General features: G+C 36.2%; 1 protein-coding gene across 9 annotated transcripts in view; it reads right to left on the bottom strand.

The window, feature by feature from the left end:
- IRF2 (interferon regulatory factor 2) overlaps window positions 1-25,673 on the bottom strand; it is a 174,314-nt gene that overhangs the window by 112,137 nt on the left and 36,504 nt on the right. The window contains exons 1-3 of one of the 9 annotated variants that reach the window (XM_074228888.1): window positions 24,546-24,747; window positions 23,084-23,295; window positions 1,304-1,358 (exon numbers count right to left, since the gene is read on the bottom strand). The exons of 1 other annotated variant lie outside the window; for it this stretch is intronic. The gene's annotated coding sequence lies outside the window, so the exon portion shown is untranslated. Of the gene's footprint in view, window positions 1-1,303; window positions 2,767-23,083; window positions 23,638-24,545; window positions 24,748-25,673 lie in introns of those variants that run through there. 7 more of the 9 variants (XM_074228889.1, XM_074228890.1, XM_074228882.1 and 4 more) reach the window with 7 other exon arrangements.

Raw genomic sequence — 25,673 nt, 5'->3', positions numbered from 1 at the left:
AGGAAATTTCTCTGATAAAGACATCATTTCTCAAATGCATAGAAAACTGAGTCAAATTTATGAGAATATAAATCATTCCCCAATTGATAAGTGGTCAAAAGATATGAACAGGCAATTTTCAAATGAAGAAATTCAAGCTATGTATAGTCATCCTAAAAAAATGCTCTAAATCATCACTGATTAGAGAAAAGCAAATTAAAACACTGAGGTATTACTCTATCAGATCAATTAATACAAAAAAACCAAAAAGGAAAATAATAAATGCTGAAAGGGATGTGGGAAAATTGAGACATCAAAGCACTATGAATGAAACTGTGAACTGATCCAACCATTCTGGAGAGTAATTTGGAACTACACCCAAAGGGCTATAAAACTATGCATCCCTTTGACCCAGACCTTACTAAGAGGTCTGTGCCCTTAAAGATATTTTTAAATTTATTTGTATAAAAATATTTTAGCAACTTTTTTTTCTGCTGTCAAAGAATTCAAAATTAAGGGAATGGTCATCAAATAGGGAATGGTTGAACAAGTTGTAGTATATGATTAGGATGGAATATTATTGTGTTATAAGAAATGATGAGCAGGTTGATTTCAGAAAAACCTGGGAAGATAGACATGGACTGATGCAAAGTGAAGGGAGTAGAATCAGGAAAAGAGTGAACACAGTAATAGCAATATTATATGACGATTAACTGTAAATGACTTAGCTCTTCTCAGCAATATAATGACAATTCCAAAGGGCTTCTAATGAAAAATACTATCCATCTCCATAGAAAGAACTGATGGGAATCTGAATGCAGATAGAAACACACTCTTCTTTAAATTTTCTTTTTTTTCTTGTTTTTTAATCTATATTTTCTTTCATAATATTACTAACATGGAAATATATTTTGCATGAATACACATGTCAACATATCAAAAATATATTGATAAATCAAAATATTTGTCTTTTCAATGGAGCATAGGAAGAAGGGAAGGAGACAATTTGGGGCTCAATTTTTTAAAAAATATTAAAAATTGTTTTTACATATAATTGTAAAAAATGAATTTTTTAAAACGCTGGAACAAAAAATAAAAGCAAACAGAATTTCTGTATACTATGTCTCATTTAGAACAACAAAAACTTATGTTGTTCAATGAATAAGCTATCATGTTCTTAAGAAAATATAGAAATGTACTAAGATTTAGCTGGAATGTATAAAATTCTGCCATATGGTATGGTTGAAAGTTTTGTGGGAAGGTGGAAAAAGTAGGGAATTTGGAGCCTTAGGATCTAGGTTGAAATCCCAGCTCGGCTACTTACTAACCAGATGACCTTAGGCAAGTTATTTCACCTCCATGGGCCTCAATTTCCTCATCTGAAAAATAAAGAGGTTGGAGTAGATGATTTTATGAGGAATATTCTAAATCCAGATCCCATATATTGCTGATGCTCAGTCATTATTATTATTTTGTGATTGTGTATATATATATCATATCATTTATATACAATTGCATTATATATGTTACATATGTGTAATAGAATTACATATAATTGAATTAATCTGAAAACAAAATAAGAAATATGTATTGAGGGCTAAGATACTCATTTTACCCTCAAAGAATTTAAAATACATTCATTTCTACATACAGCATTATACCAGGCCCTTTGGAGATACAAACTGTAAGACATTATCTCTTACCTCTAAGAATTTTCATCTTTCTCTCAAAACCTGTTCTCCTTTTTGATTTCTTTACCTCGGTGACAATCACCTAGTCACAATGGAAACCTTAGTGTCGCCTACTATTCATATTCAATCAGTCAGACTCCAAAAGTAAAGCAACTCCCCAATGCCCTCTGCTCCCACTGACTTCACCAAGCCTCCTTGGCACCAATTACTCTAGTGTACCATTCTTATCACCTCTAGTCTCTTCCCTATTGTTTTCAGTTGTGTCCAACTTTTCATAATCCTATTTGGGGTTTTCTTGGCAAAAATACTGGAATGATTTGCCATTTCCTTCCCAAATTCAGCCTTCTCTTAAAATCCTGCAGCGGGGGCAGCTAGGTGGCGTAATGGATAAAGCACTGGCCCTGGAGTCAGGAGTACCTGGGTTCAAATCCAGTCTCAGACTCTTTATAATTACCTAGCTGTGTGGCCTTGGGCAAGCCATTTAACCCCATTTGCCTTAAGAAAACTTAAAAAAAAAATCCTGCACTGGCTGCTAATAAAGTTTGAGGCATCACACATGTTCTTCCATCTTTATCTTCCTCTACTTCCTTCCAAATAAACTTGACACAAAACAGACTCCTTATCATCCCCCATAAAGAAATTTGTACCACTGAGCCATAGAGACTCACCACCTCCAAATTCCATTGTTTGAAGCCTAACTCCAATGTCATCTCCTCCACAAGCCTCTCTGGTATTTCCAGAAGGTGATTCTTTCTCCCCTTGGACCTCACAATAGTACTTTGTACATCTCCTAGGTACTTAGGTCTCATTTTTTTAAAGTAATTGATCTACTTATCCTGACCCCTCTATTAAACCAGAATCTTTGTCAGGATAAGGACTAATTCTTTTCATCCAATACTGTGCTTTATGTATTCCAGATACAATTTTTTGTTGCTATTATTGACATGAAAGAACTTAAAATCTTTTTTGAGAGAGAATTTGTCAATGTACTTCAATTCAATGACAGTTGATTATGGGCTAGTTACAGAAGAAAATTAATGTATTCTCCCACATGAGAGTCCAACTCCCTTTATTAATATTATTAGAATGTTTCCCATCTTAAAATTTTATATATATATATATATATATATATATATATATATATATATATATATGTACTGTATATGTCTTTATCCGTGAACGTGTACTCTCATTCACACAAAAGAATGTAAATCTCTGGAAGACAGGAATTGTGGGGGGATAGGAGGGAGCTTTGAGTCACCAGTGATAGAAGATCTTTCACATAGGTGGACATTTATAAATGTTTGCTGAAATGAAATGAAATAGGGAAAGAGCAGAGGAGTGGCATCAAAAGGATCCCTAATTAATATCTCTTTTTTAGGTCCATGACTAAATATCCTATAGCAAGAGAGGACTTTTATTCTTGGTAATATAACCAAATATATAATATATATATAATATATTTAATATATATTATGTAAAATATATATAATATAACCAAAAATATAACCAAAACATGAAAATTCATTATTTTCCATCCAAAATTCTTCCAAACTTTCCTATTTCAGTCAAGGACATCATTATCCTTCCACACACCTAAGTTCACAACTTCAGGATCATCCCCACTTTCTCATACAATCTCATGTTCACCATCTGCTAAAAAAGTTTGAAGCACCACATCCTCTCTGTTGCCAAATCTTATCATTTCTTACCAATACAACATCTCCCATACTTGTCCCCTTCTCTCCACTCACAGGACTCTCCACTAGAGTCCAATTATTGATCCTCCTGCCTCCTGCCTCTTCTCTCCCCAGTGCATCGTCCACTCTTCTGCCAAAGCACCAAATCACATCTCTACTTTATAATGAATTCCAGTGGCTTCCTCTTACCTTTAGAATCAAATAAGTTTGTCATTTAAAGAGCATTCAGTTTGTCAATTAAAATCCTTCTCCACAACCCTGGGAGATCTCTTGTGGACAATACCATCCACATCCAGATGAAGAAAACAAAACAAAACAAAAAACAAACTGCACAATCTGAATGAACACTATGTTCACTTTTTAAGATTTTCTTTCTTTTCCCTTAATCCTAATTCCTCACACAAAAAATGACTAATATGAAAACATGTCAAACACAAATGTACATATATATTGTTAACTAGACTGTTTTCTGCTGGGAAAGGAGGGTGAAAGAAAATTATATAACAAATATGCATGTGGATGAGTGTTGAAAAACTTTTATTAATATGTAATTAGAAAAATAAAATAAAATATTAACAAAAAAGTTCTTTACCACCCTGTCTCTATAATCTATCTTACCTTTCCTGGTCCATCACAATACTCTCCTCACATGCCATGGTCCTGTCAAATTAGCCTTTTTGTTATTCCCTACATAATCAATCTCCCATCTCTTTAGTTTTTGCTGTCTCATATCCCTGATATCAGACCTGAGTTCAAATTCAACTTCAGATACTTCCTAAATTTGTGTCCCTGGGCAACTGAGCAAGTTATTTAACCTCTTTTTGCCTTAATCCTTTGGAAATGGCAAATCACTCTAGTATCTTTACCAAGAAAACCCCACAGAAAGTTTGATCTACAGGGTCATGAAGAATTGGACACAGCTGAATAACAATAATCCTAGGAGTGCATTTTCTCTCATCCTCTCCATCTCGTAAAATCCCTTTAAAGTTCAGCTCAAAATAGCCAGCATTTCTGACATGAAGTCATTACTGATCCCACAAGATGCTAAAGTCTCTCTCCAAAAAAACTTCTCTTTAATCTACTTTGTATACACATGTTATTTCTTTAGATAGTTTGTAAATGGCAAGGAAAGGATAGAGGGAAGGAACAGACATTTGTAGAGTGCCCACTATATGCTATGCTCTTTTTATATATATTATCTCATTATATCCTCATGACAGCCTTTCTAAGTAGGCTATATTATTATCCCCACTTGACAGAGAAACTGAAGCAAATAGGGTTAAGTGACTTGCGCAGGGTCATACAGTTAGTAGACATCCAAGGCCACATTTGAATTCAGTTCTTTCTAACTCCAAACATAGTATTCCGTCTGCTTTGCCACCAGTTGCCTTCCTCTAAGTTTCCTGAGGGCAGGGATGACTTCACTTATAAGTGATAAATAAATACTTGTTGATTAAAAGATAGTTATAATTTTTTTATCATGGCTTGCTCCTCAGGGTCTAGGAGTGTTAGTCATTTACTTAAAATATTTTCTAAGTACACACCATTTCCACAGTGTGAAATAAAAAAATTACTTCCATTGCAATTACATATCATAATCAAACAACCATTTACTATACTTGGTGCCTTTCCTTTCTTCTCCTTCTCCTCCTGAAATCATATAAAAAATATGGGCTTAATCATCTATGGAAATCTTCCCAGAATAAAATTATTTATAAATGGTTGCTGAGAAACTTTATCTTCCAAGAAGCTACCAAATCTAAATGTAAACTACTGTAAAATGAACTGTAATCCTGGAAACTGTAACATGTGAATATCAAACACAATAAAAAGATGATGGTTTACACTGTTAAGAAAAGGATGTGTGTGGGGAGTTGGAAAGCAAGAGTTGTTTTTTTTTTCAGTGTTTCTACTATTCAGTAGTGAGGGAGCTCTGATTTCAAATAATTAATACAAGTGACCTACGGGGAAAAAATTCTTGCAATGAAGAAAGATGTTACTCTATGATACATTAGCTTTATGTGCAACAATCTCAAATTTTTTTCTGATTCTATGACCATGAAGCAACTTTTTGATTTGTTTTGCGATTTGGATCAACTCCCCCCACCCCCAGAAAAATGTAACATTTATAAATGAGGGGAACTGATTTCTTATGCTATAAAGACATTCTGGTTAGCATGAATCAATTTCCCAGAGCTTTAACATACTCCTTATTAGGTGATAAAATGAAGTTTCTATATCTAAAAATCTGAGAACATGAAACTGGGGACTGGTCTGTCACCCCTGAATTCAGTTTAAAACAACCATTTGGTTGCCATCTTCAGTTAAAACACCTGATGCCCAGAATTCAGGACTGGTTCTTTACAAAAGTGAATTGTAGTATCTTCACAATCTTTATCTCACCATAAATACTCCCAAGTTTAAGAGTGCCAGGCCTGAAGTCAGGAAGATTAATCTTCATGAGTTCAAATCTGACCTCAGACATTAATAGCTATGCAAACTTGAGTGTGTCACTTAAACACTGTTTGACTCAGTTTTCTCATATGTAAAATGAGCTAGAGAAGGAACAGTCAAATCACTCTAATATCTTTGTCCAAAAAAACCCAAATAGAGTCAAAAAGAATCAGACATGACTGAAAAACAACTCAATAACAACAAAAAAGGGAGTAAAGGGTTTGAATTAGATGGTCTACTCTGAAATTCTATAACTCTTCAATCCTGTTTAATGCAAAAAATTTTATTAAGTATTTATTACTTTCAACACACTACAAGATGCATTGGGTATTCAACAACAGTAACACCAGACTCTGCTCTCATGGAGCTTAAATTTTAATCAAGGGGAAAGATGATAGAGGAATTTGGTAAATTTATAAAATCAATAATGATTTTGTTATCATGGCTAGAAAAGAAGGTGGGTTGATCATATTGTGAGACTGAAACAAGAGAAAAACAAATATCTAAGCCCATCAAGAAACAAAAGTCTTCCAAATTTTGGGCAATGATTCACTTACTTTAGTATTGTACCTCTAGATCTGAATATGGCACAGAGTAGAAGAAGGTAGTATTTGCAATCTGATAGAGCTGAAAATTGCACTAAGATTTTTGGAACACTCTGTATAGGAAATGAGATGTGCAACGCATTTTGTAAACCTGAAAAGACTACAAATTTTAGTTATCATTATTATCATTCTTATACTAAGTGGCCTATGAATTTGAATAGGGTTCTCAAATACTATTTTCTTAATTACCAATCACTCTTTCTCTTTTGAAACTCCTTATTTCATCAATTTTAGGGATATTGGGCTCCTTTTGGTCATATCATATGTCCCCAAATGAATCCATCAAACTATATTAAGTACCTACTATGTATTGGGCATTGTGCTAAAAGGAGGGATACAAAAGAAGCAAAAACATAGTCCCAGTCCTCATGGAACTTACAGTCTAAAGAGGAGCTTACAGTGTAACAGGTTTACCTGTTTAACACATTACCTGCTGGACACTACAAGCAGCTGCCTCTGTTGTTCTTGTGAAAGGGAGTCCCTAAGCATCAGAATTCTCAAATCTGTAATAACACCTTTCCTAATGGCAGTGGATTACTCATCACTAATTTGGTTCCTTGGAACCAATGAAGTTGCTTCCACCTATTAGCATCTAGTTACACTTTGGGGGAAGTTTTTTACCTATTTCATAGATACAAGCCTTCATTTTTCTGGGTCACATCCTTTAAATCTTCCAATCTCCTGATGCAGGTTAGGATTCACCTCTGCCTCTTCAAAGTCTCTCTCTCTCTTTAAAGCATTTTTGTTCCCCTTCCCTCAGTCTTTCAAAGAGTTCTTTTTTTTTCTCCTTGAGGGATATTTTCCAAGTTTTTTTCATTTTCTCCTCTAATTGAAGGCAAACTTCTACATTATACATATATAGCTATACTTTTTCACTGGTAAACAAAACATTGCAAACTCTTTAGGTCATTGCAAAATTCCCTTTGCCTTCCACACCTGCTAGAAGCACAAGTTTCCCATCCATAGTCACTCTTGTTGGCTGGTCTCATGACTAGTTCTGGCTAACTGGTATGGCACACAGTCTCTTACCATCCCTATTGAGAGAGAGGGCTCAGTTGCAGGAGGCTTTACAGTAGGTTTCCTGGCTTGTCTCTCAATAATAGGTGGCATGGTGCCTTGAATAGAGAGTGGATTTAAGTTGTTAATGCAATCAGAAGCTGTTCTCAACCATACTTTGCCTGAGGGTCTCCAGCAGAAATTCAATTATCAGTCATTTGGTATCTCTTCCTATTTCTCTTAGCCACCAAAATTCATTCTATGCCATACTGAGATTTATATTAGGTATCAAAATTAGGAAGTCTATTGTTTCTTGATGGGCTTGAAAACTTGTTTTTGTTTTGAGATTTCAGATTTTAAATTTCTGTAATATAATTTGTTCACATCTCAGTTTGAAGCTAAAAAAAAGGCTAAGCTCCAGTTGACAGTTGATCAAAAAAAAAAAAACCCTTCAACTGCCTCAGGAGAAAAAAAAATCCCAAGGGACTAAGGTAAAACTGACAAATTTCACTAAGGTAAAAATTCATTACAGAGGGGGGAAAGCCTCCACTAAAGCTGAATTTTAAAAAAAAGAACAATGACCTTTATCCTTCCCACTCAAGAAAAAGATCTTAACACTCCCACTTATAGGAAGGTATCCCCAGATTTAAATGAGAATTTAAAGTTTATCCTTAGTCTTTCTCCCCATCCAAAGAAAAAGACTTCATTTAACTATGGGAAAACATGCCCATGGTTAAGAAAAAAGCCTGAAGAACACAAGGTAAGGAAAAAGTCTTCAAACTGATTTGATTCCCAAGAGTATAGAAGACTCAGACCTCAGTTTCTGAGGCCTCATCAATAAAAATGAACATTAAAGAAGGAAAAAAGTGATTTTTTTGTTGCCAGAGATAAACAAGGCACAAGCAAAGCTAGAAGAAACTACCTTGAAAAAACATAATCAAAACCAGAAAGAAAAAATAATTTTCCCACAAGAATAATTAGAAGTATCTGAAAAAATGATAGGAGTATAAAAAAAGATATTAAAGAAATGACTGACTCCAGGATACAACAAAAAATTTTTTTTTAGGTTTTTGCAAGGCAATGGGGTTAAGTGGCTTGCTCAAGGCCACACAGCTAGGTAATTATTAAGTGTCTGAGGCCAGATTTGAACTCAGGTAGTCCTGACTCCAGGGCCGGTGCTCTATCCACTGTGCAACATAGCCACCCCAACAAAATTCTTAAAGAAGCAAAGTAAAAAAAGAATGAAAAAATAAAAGAAAAACAACTGATCTGAATAACAGATAAAGGAGAAATTACTTTAAAAATCACTGTATTACCTGAAATCCATGAAAACAACTGGATATCATATTAAAGAAAATTGTCCAGACATAATACAAGAAAATGGGAAAATGGAAAGAACCTACCAAACACTTCCTAAAAGAAACCCCAAATTAAAAACTCCCAGGGATGTCATTGTCAAAATTCTGATGAAATCACAAATGAAAAAAAACATAAGCCTCCAGAAAAAAAGAAATCAATTACCAAGGAACCACAAACAAGATCTCCATGAGATTTACAAGCTATCATTTTTGAAGGAGCAGAGAACATAGAATGAAATATTCCAAAAAGTAAAAGACAAACATCTAAAATAATTTATTTGGCAATGGAGAATAATTCTAGGAGAAAAAAAAATTAACCTACAATGAAACAGAAGGTTTTCAAATTTTTCTGATGGTGAAAAAATAGTCTAAAAAAATTTTAAATATAAATATGGAATTTAAGAAAAAATATGTAGCTAAATGGGAAAAATACAAAGAGATTTTATACAGATGAAATGTAAAGTTAATCTTAGAAGGTATTGAGACAGACAACTGAAACAGAAGATCTACTGTTAAGTTTTGAAGATATATTTAAAAAGAAAAGGATCTGGATAGAGAAGCTATATTAAGAGAAAATGGAAGAAGTTCTTAAAACATAATTGTGTTGTGCAAGTGCAGACAAGGAAGGAATACAGTTTGGTGTAGAAACACTTTAAATTAAACAGAGATATGATAAGTACAGGAAGTGGGGAAAGAGAACTATAAGAGAAAGGGTAGATTCAGGGCAGGATTAGTCATAAATAAAACAACTTTAGGCTTGGAGAGGGTAAAGAGAAGGTTAAAGGGGGAGGAACAGAAAAAATAATGAACTAAAAAGGGAAAGAATAGTATAGAGTTTTAAAAAAAAGTATGAGATTGGAAAATGGAAAGACATTAAACTATTAACTATGATGACCATGAAACAGAAGAGGTTAGCAGAAAGTATTAAAAAGCAAAAATACAACAATATGTTCTTTATAAAAAAGACATTTACACAAGGCTAAAATAAGGGGATGGAGCTATGTCAGCTAAACTAATAAAGCAGAGAAACAAGGATGATTTTAGATAAAACAATGGCAAAAATATACTTAATCAAAAGGGATAGAAAGGAAAACTATATTTTGCTAAGAGGAAAGATTGACAATGAAGTGATTTTGTTCCCCATATGTTCCCCCATAGTATAGTTTCTAAATATTTAAAAGAAGGATTTTCTTTTTTTTATTTGAGTTTTGAGGTTTACAATTTTTCTCCCAATCTTACTCCCCCTCCCCCCATGGAAAGCAATCTGTCAGTCTTTATTTTGTTTCCATGTTGTACATTGATCCAAATTGAGTGTGATGAGAGAGAAATCACATCCTTAAGGAAGAAACAAAAAGTATAAGAGATAACAAGATCAGACAATAAGATATCTGTTTTTTTTCCCCTAAATTAAAGGGAATAGTCCTTGAACTTTGTTCAAACTCCACGGCTCTATATCTAGATACAGATGGTGTTCTCTATTGCAGACAGCCTAAAATTGTCCCTGCTTGTTGCACTGATGGATCTAGCAAGTTCCATCAAGGTTGATCATCACTCCCATGTTGCTGTTAGGGTGTACAGTGTTTTTCTGGTTCTGCTCATCTCACTCAGCATCAACTCATGCAAATCCCTCCAGGCTTCCCTGAAATCCCATCCCTCCTGGTTTCTAATAGAACAATAGTGTTCCATGACATACATATACTACAGTTTGTTAAGCCATTCCCCAATTGAAGGACATTTACTTGATTTCCAATTCTTTGCCACCACAAACAGGGCTGCTTTGAATATTTTTGTACAAGTGATGTTTTTACCCTTTTTCATCATCTCTTCAGATTATAGACCCAGTAGTGGTATTGCTGGATCAAAGGGTATGCTCATTTTTGTTGCCCTTTGGACGTAGTTCCAAATTTCTCTCCAGAAAGGTTGGATAAGTTCACAGCTCCACCAACAGTGTAATAGTGTCCCAGATTTCCCACAACCCTTCCAGCAATGATCATTGTCCTTTCTGGTCATATTGGCCAGTCTGAAAGGTTTGAGGTGGTACCTCAGAGAAGCTTTGATTTGCATTTCTCTAATAATTAATGACTTAGAGCAACTTTTCATATGGCTATGGATTGCTTTGATCTCCTAATCTGTAAATTGCCTTTGCATATCCTTTGACCATTTGTCAGTTGGGGAATAGCTTTTTTTTTATTTTTTAAGGGTTTTTTTTTTCCCAAGGCAAATGGGGTTAAGTGGCTTGCCCAAGGCCACACAGCTAGGTAATTATTAAGTGTCTGAAACCCGATTTGAACCCAGGTACTCCTGACTCCAGGGCCGGTACTTTATCCACTACGGCACCTAGCCGCCCGGAATGGCTTTTTTTTAATATGATTCCGTTCTCTGTATATTTTAGAAATGAGTCCTTTGTCAGAATCATTGGCTGTAAAGATTGTTTCCCAATTTACTACATTTCTTTTGATCTTGGTTACAGTTGTTTTATCTGTGCAAAAACTTTAATTTAATGTAATCGAAATCATCTAATTGGTTTTTGGTGATGTTCTCCAACTCTTCCTTAGTCATAAACTGCTCCCCTTTCCATAGATCTGAAGATAAACTAGTCCTTGATCTTCTAATTTGCTTATAGTATTGTTTTTTGTCTAAATCCTGTAACCATTTGGATCTTATCTTGGTAAAGGGTGTTAGGTTTCTTCCATACTAACTTCCAATTTTCCCAGCAGTTTTTATCAAAGAGAGAGTTTTTATCACAATGGCTGGACTCTTTGGGTTTATCAAACAGCAGATTACTATAATCGTTTCCTGCTTTTGCACCTAGTCTATTCCACTGGTCCACCACTCTATTTCTTAGACAATACCAAACAGTTTTGATGATTGATGGTTTATAATATAATTTTAGATCAGGTAGGGCTAAGCCCCCTAAAAGAAGGATTTTCTTGATTTATCCCATTAGTGGTATAGAAACCTAATATAAACACATATCCAAAAATAATAGTAAACAAGAAGTTAAGAACCAAAATAGAATTTTAGAAAACTTAGGTATGATAAAGCAGTGGTGATTGTTGAATGGAAATAGAAAGGACTGTACATATTTTTCAACTGTACATGTTTTACAAATTTGGTCAGCTCTGAGGATATAAATTCTCACCAACAAATACAAAAAATTAGATTAAAGTTTGGCCACTAAAAAGTTAAAAAGCAACTGGAGACTTAAATAACCTATCTTAAAGAATTGTGGATTAAAAAAACAAAGCATACAAATGCTAGATAATTTCATTAAAGATAATATTAACTACAATGAAATAATATTACAAAATTTGGGAGATGCAACCAAAGCAATTTTTAGAGGAAAATACAAATCTCTAAACACCTGCATTAACAAAATAGAGGAAAATCATATTGCCAAATTGAGAATGTAAATAAAAATACTAGAAAAACATCAAAATAGGGGTAGCTAGGTGGCATAGTGGATAAAGCACCAGCCCTGGAGTCAAGAGTACCTGGGTTCAAGTCTGGTCTCAGACACTTAATAATTACCTAGCTGTGTGGCCTTGGGCAAGCCACTTAACCCCATCTGCCTTACAAAAACCTTAAAAAAAAGCATAAAAATTTAAAACCACAACTAAGTATTAAGAGAGACATCCTTAAATTCAAATAAATTAACGAGCAAAATTAAAAGGATAAAAACAATAAAAATTAAATTAAGATTTGATATTTCTTAGGGGAAATAGAATAGATAAATCATTAGGTTTTTTGGCTAAAAAAAGAGGAAAATCAAATTACCAGTATCAAAAATTAAAAAGGAATTCACAATAAATTAATAATAAGACATAACTTAGAAACTATTTTGCCCAATTATATTCCAACAAAAAACCTAACTTAAATGAAATAAATGAATATTTCAAAAATACAAAAATAGGCAAATTAAAATAAACAAGAAAGAATGAATTTAAACAATCTGATTCCAGAGGAAGAAATCAAAGAAACCATAAAGGAAAGACTTACAAAGAAAAAATTTAGAAGATCAAATGAATTCACAAGTGAATCTATCAAAAAAAACACAATTAATTGTGATATTATGTAAATGGTAAAATCATGCATAAAAAAAGAGAATCCCAACAAATTCTCAAATATGATCTTGACATATAAACCACAGAGAATCAAAGCAGGAAAAAAGAAAATTATACCTCTAATGAACATAGATGAATGCATATTTACAAGTAAAAAGGATTGTACTCTATGACTAGAATGGATTTGAGGAATCCAAAGTTGTTAATCACAAAATCAAATAAAGATCACATGTTTTCAAGAGATGCATAAAGTCTTTGAGAAAATGCAACATCCACTTCTCTTCAACATGATTAGAAAATATAAGAATAAATGGATCTCTCCTTAAAATGATATATAGTATATCTCAAACTAAAAGCTACCATTGTTTTATAATGGAGATAAACAAGAATTCTTTCCAATCAATTCAATAGTGAAACAATGGTGTCCATTGTCATCTTTTCCATCTGACGTACCATATTTTCCTGAAGATAAGCCCTAGCATGATTTTTTCAAGATGCTTGTATTAAAAGTCCTACCTCAAAAATAAGCCCCAGGTAAGATCATCAGCCAGTGGTATGTCTGTCATAACACATGACAAATTTGTTGAATTATAAAATAATATTAATAAATAAATAATATTATTGATATTAATACTTAAAATAAATGATAATATAAATTAAAATTAAGAATTTATAAATATCCAAGTGGGTACCTTTGTACTAGAGGTAAAAAGCAAACAGGTGAACTCAAAACTTACTGCTGAATGACCAATTTCAATACAGACACAACAAGAATAATAACATGAGCAATGATAACATCTGGATGGAAAGAAAAGCCTCACCTCTAATCATCACTAAGGGCAAGAAAGATAGCAATGAATGTATATCAAGCATTCATGTTTTTCAAATCAAAAAAGCCTGACACATACAAGCACTTATAAAGAAGCGGTCAATTTAATGCTGTCACTTGTTTTACAGGGTGGTCAAAAAGATCTCCTAGTCTTGGATTTAGCTGGCATTCACCACACTAAAGACATGAAGAACTTACTTGCAGAGAGAATAGATCAAATAATGATTCCCGCAAGAATGATTACTTATCCCTAGACATCCCCTGAAATGTGTCTTTTGGAGTAAAAATTAATTTAAGACCTGGTCTTATTTTCAGAGAAATACAGAAGTACTAGAAATTCTGGCTACAGCAATAAGAAAAAGAAATTGAAGGAATGACTCCAGGTCAAGAAGAAACATAAGTATCCCTTTATGCAGATGATAAGATAGTATACTTAAAGAATACTAAAATATTAACTAAAAAATTAATTGAGTATTGTACACCCCAATATCAACATGGGGGTGATGGTCAACTTGCTCATTCCATCAGTACAACAATTAGGCACAATCTTAGGGTATCTGCGATGGAGAATATCATCTTTATCCAGAGAAAGAATTGTGGAGTTTAAACAAAGACCCAAGACTATTGCCTTTAATTTAAAGACAATGTTATTTTATTAGGTAATTTTGCTATTTATGTTTCTTCCTTCAGGATATGATTTCTCTCTCATCACATTCATCTTAGATCAAAGCATACCATGGAAACAATGTAAAGACTAACAGACTGCCTTCTGGGGCGGGGGTAAGATTAGGGGAAAATTGTGAAATTCAAAAAAATAAAAATCTCTTTAAAAAATTAGTTGAAACAATGTCTGCAAATGACAAATATGCACAGATCATCAGCATTTCAACATAATACCAATAAAATTTCTCAGTGAGAAAGAAAAATTCCATTTAAAATCACTATAAAATATGCAAAATACTTTAGTCTACTGTTCAAGATACAATCAAGAATTATAATTGTATTTAAATTATTAAAAAACTTTACAGAAATACAGATCTAAATAAGTGTAAATCTAGGGGCAGCTAGGTAGCATAGTAGATAAAACACCAGCTCTGAAATCAGAAGGACCTGAGTCCAAATTTGACCTCACATTTAACACTGACTTAGCTGTTGACCTTTGGCAAATCACTTAACCCCATTGCATCATGATAAATAAACAAATAAGCAAATAAATGGAAATCTATTAGTTGCTCATACATAGGTAAAAACAAAAAAAAATGACAATACTCCCTTCATTAGGTTACTTATTCAATGCCATATTAAACTACCAAAGAATTAAACAACCAGAAAAAAAGCATAATACTTAAGTTGATACAGAGGAGGAAAAGATCAGGAATCTCAAGAATGATAATAAAAAGAAATAGAAACAAAGGGGGCCTTGAAGTGCCAGATCTCAAAACTATACTAGAAAGCAGTATTGCTTATTTAATTTGGTTAAAAGGTAGAGAGATCCATCAGTGAAATAGATTAGATATATATACAAGAAGCAAGTGTATTTATACCCTAATATTCAAAAAATATAAAGAACTCGGATATGTGCAGGGAAAATTGGACAGCACTATAAAAGAAATTAGATTTAGACCAACACTTCACACATTATAGCCCAAATGAAAATCTGACCTGGTTGTAAAAGACCATCTCCAGGTGCTCTGATTCATGTCTGACTATTGGACCCAGATGGCTCTGGAGAAGAAAGTGAGGTTGGTGACTTAGCACAGCAATCCCTCACTCAAATCTAACTCATATGCTTGTTATGGCATCACCTCCCTTATGTCATGGTCCTCTTCAAGAGAAGGACAAACATCATCAAAAGGTCATGTCAAAACCAATTAAAGAAATAGGTTAAAAAATTTCCCACCAGATAAATAGAACAAAAAAAAGTTTTCAAATCCAACAAGGAAAAAGATACACAAAAGATAAAAAATGGATAATTTAAATTATATAAAATGAAGGTTTACACAATAATATATATGGAACTATTTAAATTTACAAAAAAAGAGCTTTTCCCAAATTATAAACAGTTTATGGAAATGAACAGGCAGTTGTCATGGAATACAAAAACATCCCAGGCTATTAATACTCCAAATCTCTACTGATTTGGAGACATGCAAATCAGAACAATTCTAAGATTCTACTTCACAACCATTGACATGGTAAAGATAACAAGAAAATTGATAAAATTTTAAATGTGGCTTCTGGAAAAATAGATACACTGATGTACTGTAGGTAGATTTGTTAATGAACACAACCATTCTAGAAAGTAATAATGTAAAATTACTCAATAATGTACTTTTTGATCACTGCCAAAAAGATCAAAGAAAGAGGAAAAGATTTTTATGTACAGAAATATTTATAGCAGCTCTTTATGTGGTAGCAAAAAACACCTGGAAAGTAGGGGATATCTGTTCACATCTGTTGAGGATTGGCTAAACAAATTGAAACAAAGAGATGATTTCAGAGACATAAAAATTTGTATGAACTGTCACAAGAGTCAGCACTCCCATGAAATTGGTTATACTATATCTTAAAAGTGAACAATTTTGAGGATTTTTATAAATTAATGAATGAAATGAGCAAAACCAGAACAATTCATACAAGGACACAACACTTTAAAAAAGCAAACAACTTTGAAAACCGTAAGAACTATGATCAACAGAACAGATTCTAAGACTGATGATAGAATATTTATCTACAACAAGGAAGTGGTGGATTTAGGGTCCCTAATGAGACATAGATATATATATATATATATATATATATATATATGTATATATATATAAAATATATATACATATATATGTTTTTACATATAGCCATTGAGAAATTTTTTGTATGAATATTTGTTACAAAAAAAATTTTGTTTTTCCTTTTTTTAAATGATACACAATGGAAGGGATAATAGTCTATTCATTTTTTAATACAAAAATGAGGGAAGAAGTGTTTCAGATGTGTTTGATGAACTTTCACTATTGATTTTGCTTAGCTTAACAATGAGACCTCTCACAAAGTGGAAATAATCTGTAAACATTCATAATGTAAAAACAATTCCAATTAATTAAAAAAAATGTTAATTCCAACAATATAAGACAAAGTTGGAGCTGAAAAGAATCTTAGGACATGATAAATTAGAACTAGGCGACTTGGAACAAAACAGAATGTCAGAATTTCTTCAGAATATAGAATGTCAGAGATTGAGTGAAGAAACTAGAAAGTTAGAAGAAAAATTAAAATTGCAACAGATCTTATGATATATAGTTTTTGAGCTGAAAAAGTCTGAAGACATAGAATTTTGGAGTTAAAAGGGAACTTACATGATGATGATGATGATGATGATGATAGAATTTATTAAGATTTGCAAAGCAATTTACAAATATTTCATTTTGTGAACACAAGTCTCATAGGTAGGTGCTATTATTATTCCCATTTTAGAAATGAGAAAACTGAGGCACACAATGGTTAAGTACCTTGTCTGTAGTCACACAGGTATTAAGTGTTGGGATCTGAAAGGGATTTTGCACAATAAATACTCAAATAGAGACTGCAGATGTTAGAGTTGAAAAGAATTTTAGGAATTTCCTTATCTATCTCCTCATTAAAAACAATAATCTAAAAAGGAAAAAGAAGTTTGATTTTCATATCTTTTCTCTGGATCTAAATTCAGAATCCAGTCTCTTCCACCTTTATTGGTGATCCACCACAGCTCCAGTATTTAAAAATGGAAGTGACCTCAGTCAATGAAAGACTTAGGCACCAAAAAGTGTCACAAAGTTGTTACCTCTAACCTGGTTCCCAATTCCATTCAATTCATAATAAACACCACTATTTTCATAAAATACAAAAGTTTACAAATAATGTCTTAGTTTGAATGAGTCATTATCAATTTGTAAAAACAGTCTGACCAAAAGGTCTTGGGAGCAAGGTTATTTCAACTTAGCTAGTCATTCTCTACTTCCTAGTAATAATAATTCATTTCTGTATTTGATTCTATAGCACCTTAAGTTCTCCAAAGACTTTCTTCATGACTGCTTTGTGATGTATGTTCTGAAAATAATATCCTGATTATATATGTGAAAAAGCTCAAGGTCACATAAATATGAGAGCTGGACTTTGAATCCAGTCCCAAGCCTCCTTATCACATAAGATCCCTATGTCCTAGGGGAATCTTTTTCCTATCAATGTTTCTTTAGCAATCTGCATTTTGAGGAAGTGCTCAGGTAAGGACTTTAACATCATACCCAAGGCAACTTCCTTTTTAACCTCCTTTGAAGAAGAATTCCATTACAATGTATATAGTCTTTCATTTTTATTTCATTTGTATCTTTTTTGTATAATAAACATTTAATAAATATGTGTTGACTTAACTGGACTATTTACCAAAAGTCTATCTATCTATCTTTCCATTATGCCAAAGCTGCTTGCTAGCTAGTATCATTTTACTATCCACCTAGAATATGAATATCTTTATTTTCTCAATATGGCCCCAACCACATTCCTATTATCACTTTATGTCAGAAAACCTTCTCATTTCTTCTTCATAGCTCTATCCCTCCTCTCCCTAAATTCATTTTAAGGGAGGGGGGGTAAGAAAACCACCTCAAATGTGCAAAGCATTTCTCAAAATGTCATGTTGTAAATACAGATAAGAACTATATATGTTTAAATGCTTGACTCTTTGAGTCACATTCTGTAATACCTTTTCCAATCAAATGTTCATCTTGCATTGTAAACTGTGAACTCAGAAAAAGAATAATTTGCAGATTTGAGGAATAGAAATAGCATATTGGTACAGGCATACCCTAGACCCTTTCAGAGTGACTGTGAGATCAGGATTATGTTAATTTCTATAACATTTCAAGGTTTACAAGGCATTTTACCTCATTTGATCCTCACACTATTCCTCTGAGGTTAGTGCTACTATTATCCTCATTCTACAGATGAGGAAACTGAGACTGACAAAGATTAGACAGTTTGCCCAAGTTTGCTTGTAGATACCTGGGTCAGGAAATTAATTCAGTCAAGTCTTCCAGACTTAAAACCCAGTGCTATCTACTGCACCACTTCACTATCTCTAATAATATTAAGGTGTGTTTCTTTCCAACATAGTAACTATAAACATATGTAACACACAAAAACAAAAAACTTTTGGGGAGGTTGCCAATAATTTTTAAGAATATGGGGCGGCTAGGTGGCGTAGTGGATAAAGCACCTGCCTTGGAGTCAGTAGTACCCTGAGTTCAAATCCGTCCTCAGACACTTGATAATTACTTAGGTGTGTGGCCTTGGTCAAGCCACTTAACTCCATTTGCCTTGCAAAAACCTTTAAAAAGAAAAAGAGTGTAAAGGGCTCCTTGAAAACACTTGATATGCTGCCTTCCTTTTAAATTCCCAACAGAGCTAGCAAAATGCTAGCTCTACAATAGGGTTGATTAAAAAAAAAAAAGAAAATCTGTAAAATTTAATCTAATTGAAATGAGTCAAATCAGGTTGAGCATACAATTTTTCCTTTTATTTAATTTGCCATATAAGCATAATATAGTGCAAACACTGTGAGAATTCTATAAATAGATGTTATTGTGACTAGTAATAATAGACATTTATAAAATGCTTTAAAGTTTGCAACATTGGGATTGTGTACATTATCTCATTTGAGTCTCACAGCAGCAATACTAGGAGGTAAATGCTTAAAGGTACTATTATTATCCCCATTTTTTCAGGTAAGAAAACTGAGACTCAGAGACTTGCAAGTTAGTAGTCATGCTGCTAAATAAACATTAGAGGCTGGATTTAAAACCAGTTCTTCTTGACTCCAAGTCAAGCACTGTATATTCATTATGAAAGCAGAGCAGGCACCTTCCACAAAATCATAACCAAAACTTTTTTTTTTCCTGAGCCAACCAGGTCTCATTGTTAAGGCACGTCTAGGGAAAATTCAAGTGTGATGACGTTGACAGGTCAAGCTAGAAAGCTTGATACACCACGGAAATAGACAAAGAGACTCCTCTCTCAACCTTTAATTTTCGTTTTTTTCTGGTAGAAGATGAATACCCAAAGCCTATAAAAAGGGAGTTTAAGGCTAAAACAAAGTAACAACAATGACAAAATAGCTCTCCACAAAGAGCCAATCTCACAAAACAAATTCCTTCCTGTAGATCCTTCTCAAAGGAAGAACTGAAATATCCCTCTCTGCCACAACACTGTTTTCTTTGCAAGGCAGGTTGAACCAAAACAGAAATTGGTTAGTGATGTTTGCAAATCAATTATTTAAACAATCAAGGGTTACTAAGGGCAGAAAAGGATCAACTTTTGCTTTCTTTGACAAATAGCCAAGAAAAGACAAATGTAGATGATTTAATTTTAGGCATGGAAAGTTCACTAGGGAATATCTCATCTAGCTCCCTTATTTTGTAAATAAGGAAATGAAAACCCAGAGAAGTTATATGATTTCACTGCTGTCACAAACTATAAGATCAGGGCTAGAACCCAAGTATCCAGACTCCAAGACAACTGTCCTTTCCCTTGATATATTTTAAATAGCGTCCATAATAACTTGAGTAAGTCTGTTCAGTCGACTTTTGAAAATGTCAAGCTCAAATGAACCTGATAAATAATAATGAGATGATGATGATGGTGATGATGATGTTGGAGACCTACATTGCCCCCCCACTCCTAAGTGAGCTGGAAGGCCCAGAGATGGATGGCATCTTTTAATTTAACATGACTAAAGTCAAACAATACTCCATTTCATAATTAAATATTTCCATTTATATCTTTATATAAAACAATTCATATTTAATTTTTTCACTGGCTATATTTACTCATAAAGAGCAAAATCTTTCCAGTTCTAAATTTTGTGTCCAGTGTTAATAGTAAGGGAAAATAAGCATTTATTGCAGAGCAATATTTCCTTCCTATGGTCTTGATAGAATTCTTTAAAAAATAAAAGAATTTAAGGAATTGTTTCTTTTAAATAAATAACAATAAGAAACCAAACCACTAAGCAATGAGAAAAAATAAATGCAGATCAAATGCTGAGCTCTCCAAAACTAAGAAATAATATAATTATATATATATATATATATATATATATATATATATATATATATATATAATTAGTGGTAATGCTTTATATTTACCAACTAAACTAAGCAGTTCAGATGACAGAGCAAGGAAGAATGGGGACAGTTTTTATGATGACTTCATTGTCATCAAGAGCCAGAAATTCGTAAGCATGGTGCACATTACTATCATTTCATTGTGACAACTTAATTTTGGGCTATGACTTGCCTTAGGTGTATCTTTATGATTATGATGACATTTTTAAAGTTAGTCCTGAAGGCTGCAATGATCATTTTATTACTTCCAAGCCCAAGAGAAAGGGGAAAATGAAAACCAAAATCCAACTTTGTTAAGTTATAAACACAAATCACAGAAATTATATATTATATATGACTACATTTTTGGCTCCCCTTGCTTTCAACTTCTTGTACAACAAATTAGGTTATGTTATAATCACTCACTGATTACAATTAGATCCTGATCTTTACTATTGAAATCAATAGCTATTTTTTCTAAAATTATCAATTTAAGTTGTAAATATTTAACCTGTTGGTACTCTCTTAGGAAAGATACAAAGGAAATTAAAAATTAAATGCAAAATACAATTTGCTGGGAAATATATGTATCTTTTGATGGACCATAAATGAAATGCATTTTAAGAAAACTAATGAAAATGCATTGTAGGAGGCTCAATCTAAATTAGATGACTAAGGGGTGACTAGGTTGGGTAGTGGATAGAGCACCAGCCCTGGAGTCAGGGGTACCTGAGTTCAAATCTGACCTCAAACACTTAATAAATTACCTAGCTGTGTGGCCTTGGGCAAGCCACTTAACCCCATTTGCCTCACAAAAACCTAAAAAAAAGGAGGAAAATAAAAAACAAATTAATAAATAAGATGGCTAAATGTTTTTCAGCACTTAACCAACTTTAAAGCCTGTATGTCAACAAAAGCTAACAATTATTAGGGGAAAAAAACAGTTCATTTGCACATATATAAATACATATATGTATGTATCACAGGCAGTTTCTTCCTTTTAATAGTGTTCCTTCATAACTTCATAAGAAATTAATTTGCTTCAATCATTGATCGGTCTGTATTTGTTAAATAGATGATACCCAATTGGGCAGGTCACTTTTTTGAATGCCAATCACAGACTTTATTTAGCTCAATGAAGAGTTGAGAGCATTTTTAAAACTGAAGTCTCCAAAGGCTCACAATAAGAACTAACCAGTTAAAAAAACATACACTTTTAGGCAGTTGAAAGTTGGTGTGCAAAAACAAATATGAAATAGTCTAGCTTCTTATCAAATATCTTTATGTAGCACTTGTGACTTTTAAACTAGAATTCTGTCATGGAAAATAAAATAATAGTAATAGAGAATGGGAGAATATTGAAGATACATTTCTAGCTCTTAACATTCTATGAATTCAGAAATTAGATTATCTATACCCCAATTCCACCCCCTTTTTTTCCTGTGTGGATCTGTAATTTCATCTTTGTGAGAATTTTAAGGTGGCAATTCCTAACATCAAAGTGGATCAACTCATCTATCACTTGACAGTCCCAAAGAGGCCTGGGGAGTATAATTAACTTATCTATGGTATGTATCAGAGATAGTGCTTGGACCCATATCTTCCTGACTTTTTAATTTACCTTTGTATCTTTTCTAAGAGACTCCAACAGGTTAAATATTTACAACTTAAACTGATAGAAAAAACAGCTATTGATTTCAATAGGAAAAACCAGGACCTAATTGTAATTAGTGAGTGATTCTAACATAGCTTATTTTGTTGTACAAAAACCTTCTAACCTTCTAACCACAACAAACTTCCTCCCTAAACTCTAAGGGGTAGACTGTCATATGAAAAGCATTTCATGTGTCCGGGAGAGTACAAGGTTCTTGAGAATCAATTTGACCTCTATAATGTCTTTCACATTGCAGACTTTAAAAAAAAAATTAGATAAATTGAGTGTCTATTGGTAAAGAAGTATCACCTCTCAGCAACATGCTTTCTGCTATTTTGTTACAGTCTTCTCCCATTTGGGGGCAGGATCCCAACCAGTCACTGCAACCTTCATTCTCCGGATTGGGTTACCCCTGCACCTCTCCCTTGACCCCTCTCTTCCTCCTCTCATACAAATTAAACTTCCATCGTTCCTGGAAGCCTGCTGTCGTGTGACAGGATCCAAGTTCTTTGAGAGTGGGGAATTTTATTAAATGGATTTTTACTCCTAGCAACCAAGATATTAATATCTGCTTTTTTTTTTCCTTGGTGCTTTTTTGTCCGAGTATTTCCGACCCATACCTGATCACAGTAGCCATTCGGTACTGATAATGGAGATTGGCAGTGGATTTGGAGTCGGAAGACCTTCGCTCTGCTGTGGGATCCAAAAGCTCTGACCTTGATTGAGAATCCTGGACATGAATTCCAGTGTGATCTGCCCGTAGAAGAGGTCCTCTATGGTTTTGTGTGTCCTGGACTTGTCTGGTCGGTTCTTTCAAGCCCTTGAACCCTTTCTAAATCAATGAAATGAAAGATGCAACTTCTTTCCATCTAGGTTCTTCCTGAAGGGGGAGGTGGCCCAAGGGCCCAGGAGGAGAACCCCCGGACTAAATCATCTCAGGTCGTTTCAAATTCGAAAATACTATGGTCCCAAGGTCATGGGCTTATTTTGAAGGCGCTGACAGGGATCTTTATTACCAAAACATGAGCTCATTAAGTTCCGAGGAAAATTAATGGATAACTGAGAGCCTGACCACAACCTCTCTAATTCCTGAAAATCAACAACAGGAAATCCAGCTGTCCGCGCCCCGGCTCCATTCATCGCCGGCGCGTCCCGTCTGAGGCACACACAGAGGGCAGAGGGGCCGGCCCATGCCCGGGACAGCGAGGGGGCCCCGGGGGGCACTGCGGGGCCCGGCGATGCCTCGGCTGCCCCGGGACGGGGCTTCTGCCAAGCCCGGGGGAGTCCTCCCCGGGCCGGCCTGGCGCTCGGGCTTCACCCGGGAGAAGGGCCCCGGGCCGCGGCCTCGGCCCCGCCGCCGGGTGTCCGGCTTCCTCCCGGGGCGGCCGTAGAGGGGCCCGCGGGCTCACCCCGTCCCCGGCTCGGCGCGGCGCGGCGCGGCTCCGGGGCGCGCCCGGGGGAAGCTCCCTGCGTGCGGCCGGGCCTGGCCCCGGGAGGGCCGGGCCGCCCCGCTGCCCCCGGCCCCGCTGCCCCGCGGCCCCGCTGCCCCGCTGCCCCGCGGCCCCGCTGCCCCCCGGCCCCGCTGCCCCCCCCCGGCCCCGCTGCCCCGCGGCCCCGCTGCCCCGCGGCCCCGCTGCCCCTCGGCCCCGCTGCCCCCCGGCCCCGCTGCCCCCCGCCCCAGGCCGGGGCCCGGGGAGGACGCGGCGCCCCCCTCCTCCCGGGGGCCGGGGCCCAGGCCCGGGGCGGCCCGCCGGGAGGGGCCCGAGGACGCGGCCCCGCGGTCCGCCGGCGGCGCTCCGCCTCCGCCCAGCAGCCGCCTCTCGGCGTCCACAAATCCAAAAGTGAAATTAAGCCGCCGCCGCCGCCGCCAGCTTCCTCCTCCTCTTCCTCCGCCTCCTCCGCCTCCGAGCAGCCCCCGAAGCGGCGTCCGCCCGGGAGAGCGGGGGGCTGCGGCCGGGGCGCGCACACACCCGCCCGAGCCTGCACAGCCCTGCCCCCGAGGGGACCCCGCACGCCGGCACGCGCAGGGCAGCCCCGGCACAGCCACTAGCACCGCGGGGAGAAGAAACCAAGGATCGTTACCTCTGTGTCTCACACGCACACGCCGTGCGCTCCGGCACGGGCAGAGCCAGGCGACGGCTGCGGGAAGCCCGGAAAATGGAAGCCCGTCCGTGGAAACAATCGCAGGAGCAAAACTAAAAGTTCCTGCCTGGGCTCGCGGGAGAGAGCCCAGACCGAAAGCAAAACAAGGAGAGGAAACTGCAAAGAGCCCAGCCTGGAAACCCCCTTCCCTCCGCCTCCTCCTCCTCCTCCTCCTCCCGGCCCCCTCCCCCAGCCCGCCCTCCTCCCTCCGCCCTTCCTCCTCCGGCCTGTTTGGTTCGCCTTGTGCAACCGGGGAGGAGGGGAGGGAGCGGGTGGCAGCGTGGCGGCTCGCCCAGAGGTGCGGAAGTTTGCCGCCGCCTCTGATTGGCCGGCGGGGCTGCTGTCATCATTTCTCAGAAAAGTCAATTTCATTTTCACTTCCTTCCAGCCTGCAACTGTTCATGGGTGTGCTGTGCGTCTGTATGTGTGTGTGTGTACACATACAGACACACACACACACACACACACACACACACACACACACACACACGCAGTGGCAGAAAAGTACCCGGCATCTCCCTCTCTAGATGAAGTCAAGGTTTGAGAAGGGGGTGATTTGGGGGAGAGGAGGGTGATCTGTGTGGGACTTTAGGGAGGCTAGAGACAACTATATTTGGTGAGGATACTGGGGTTTTGGTTTGCTTTTTGTTTAAGAACCGCTATAATATCGCGTTATTGATGGAGGGGTACTCTAACCATGCCAGACTAGCAGCTCCAGGCTCGCTCCTCTTGGAGATCCTAATCCATAGCTTCCCATAAACCCTTCTTGGCATTTTTCCTAACTGGATGGTTCTTTTGGAATCTCCCCTGGGTACCAGTATATTGCTAATACTTGAGCTATACATCTCGACTCTCACTCTTGCTACTTGACCAATGAATGAACCTATTTACTCATAACAATGTCTTTTCCAATTTACTATCTAGTTACAAACTTCTGTAAACATTTTGTCATTATTGTCATGTTCTGCTGTTTCAGACACTTTGTGATCCGATTAGGGGTTCTCTTGGCAAAAATACTGGAGCAGTTGGCTCTTTTCTTCTGCTCATTTTACAGAGGAGGAAACCGAG

Source organism: Macrotis lagotis, chromosome 3 (assembly GCF_037893015.1).
Source record: "Macrotis lagotis isolate mMagLag1 chromosome 3, bilby.v1.9.chrom.fasta, whole genome shotgun sequence".
Lineage (NCBI taxonomy): Eukaryota > Metazoa > Chordata > Mammalia > Peramelemorphia > Peramelidae > Macrotis > Macrotis lagotis.
The sequence above is the reverse complement of the archived record's forward strand: the minus strand, read 5'-3'. Positions and strand labels throughout refer to the sequence as shown.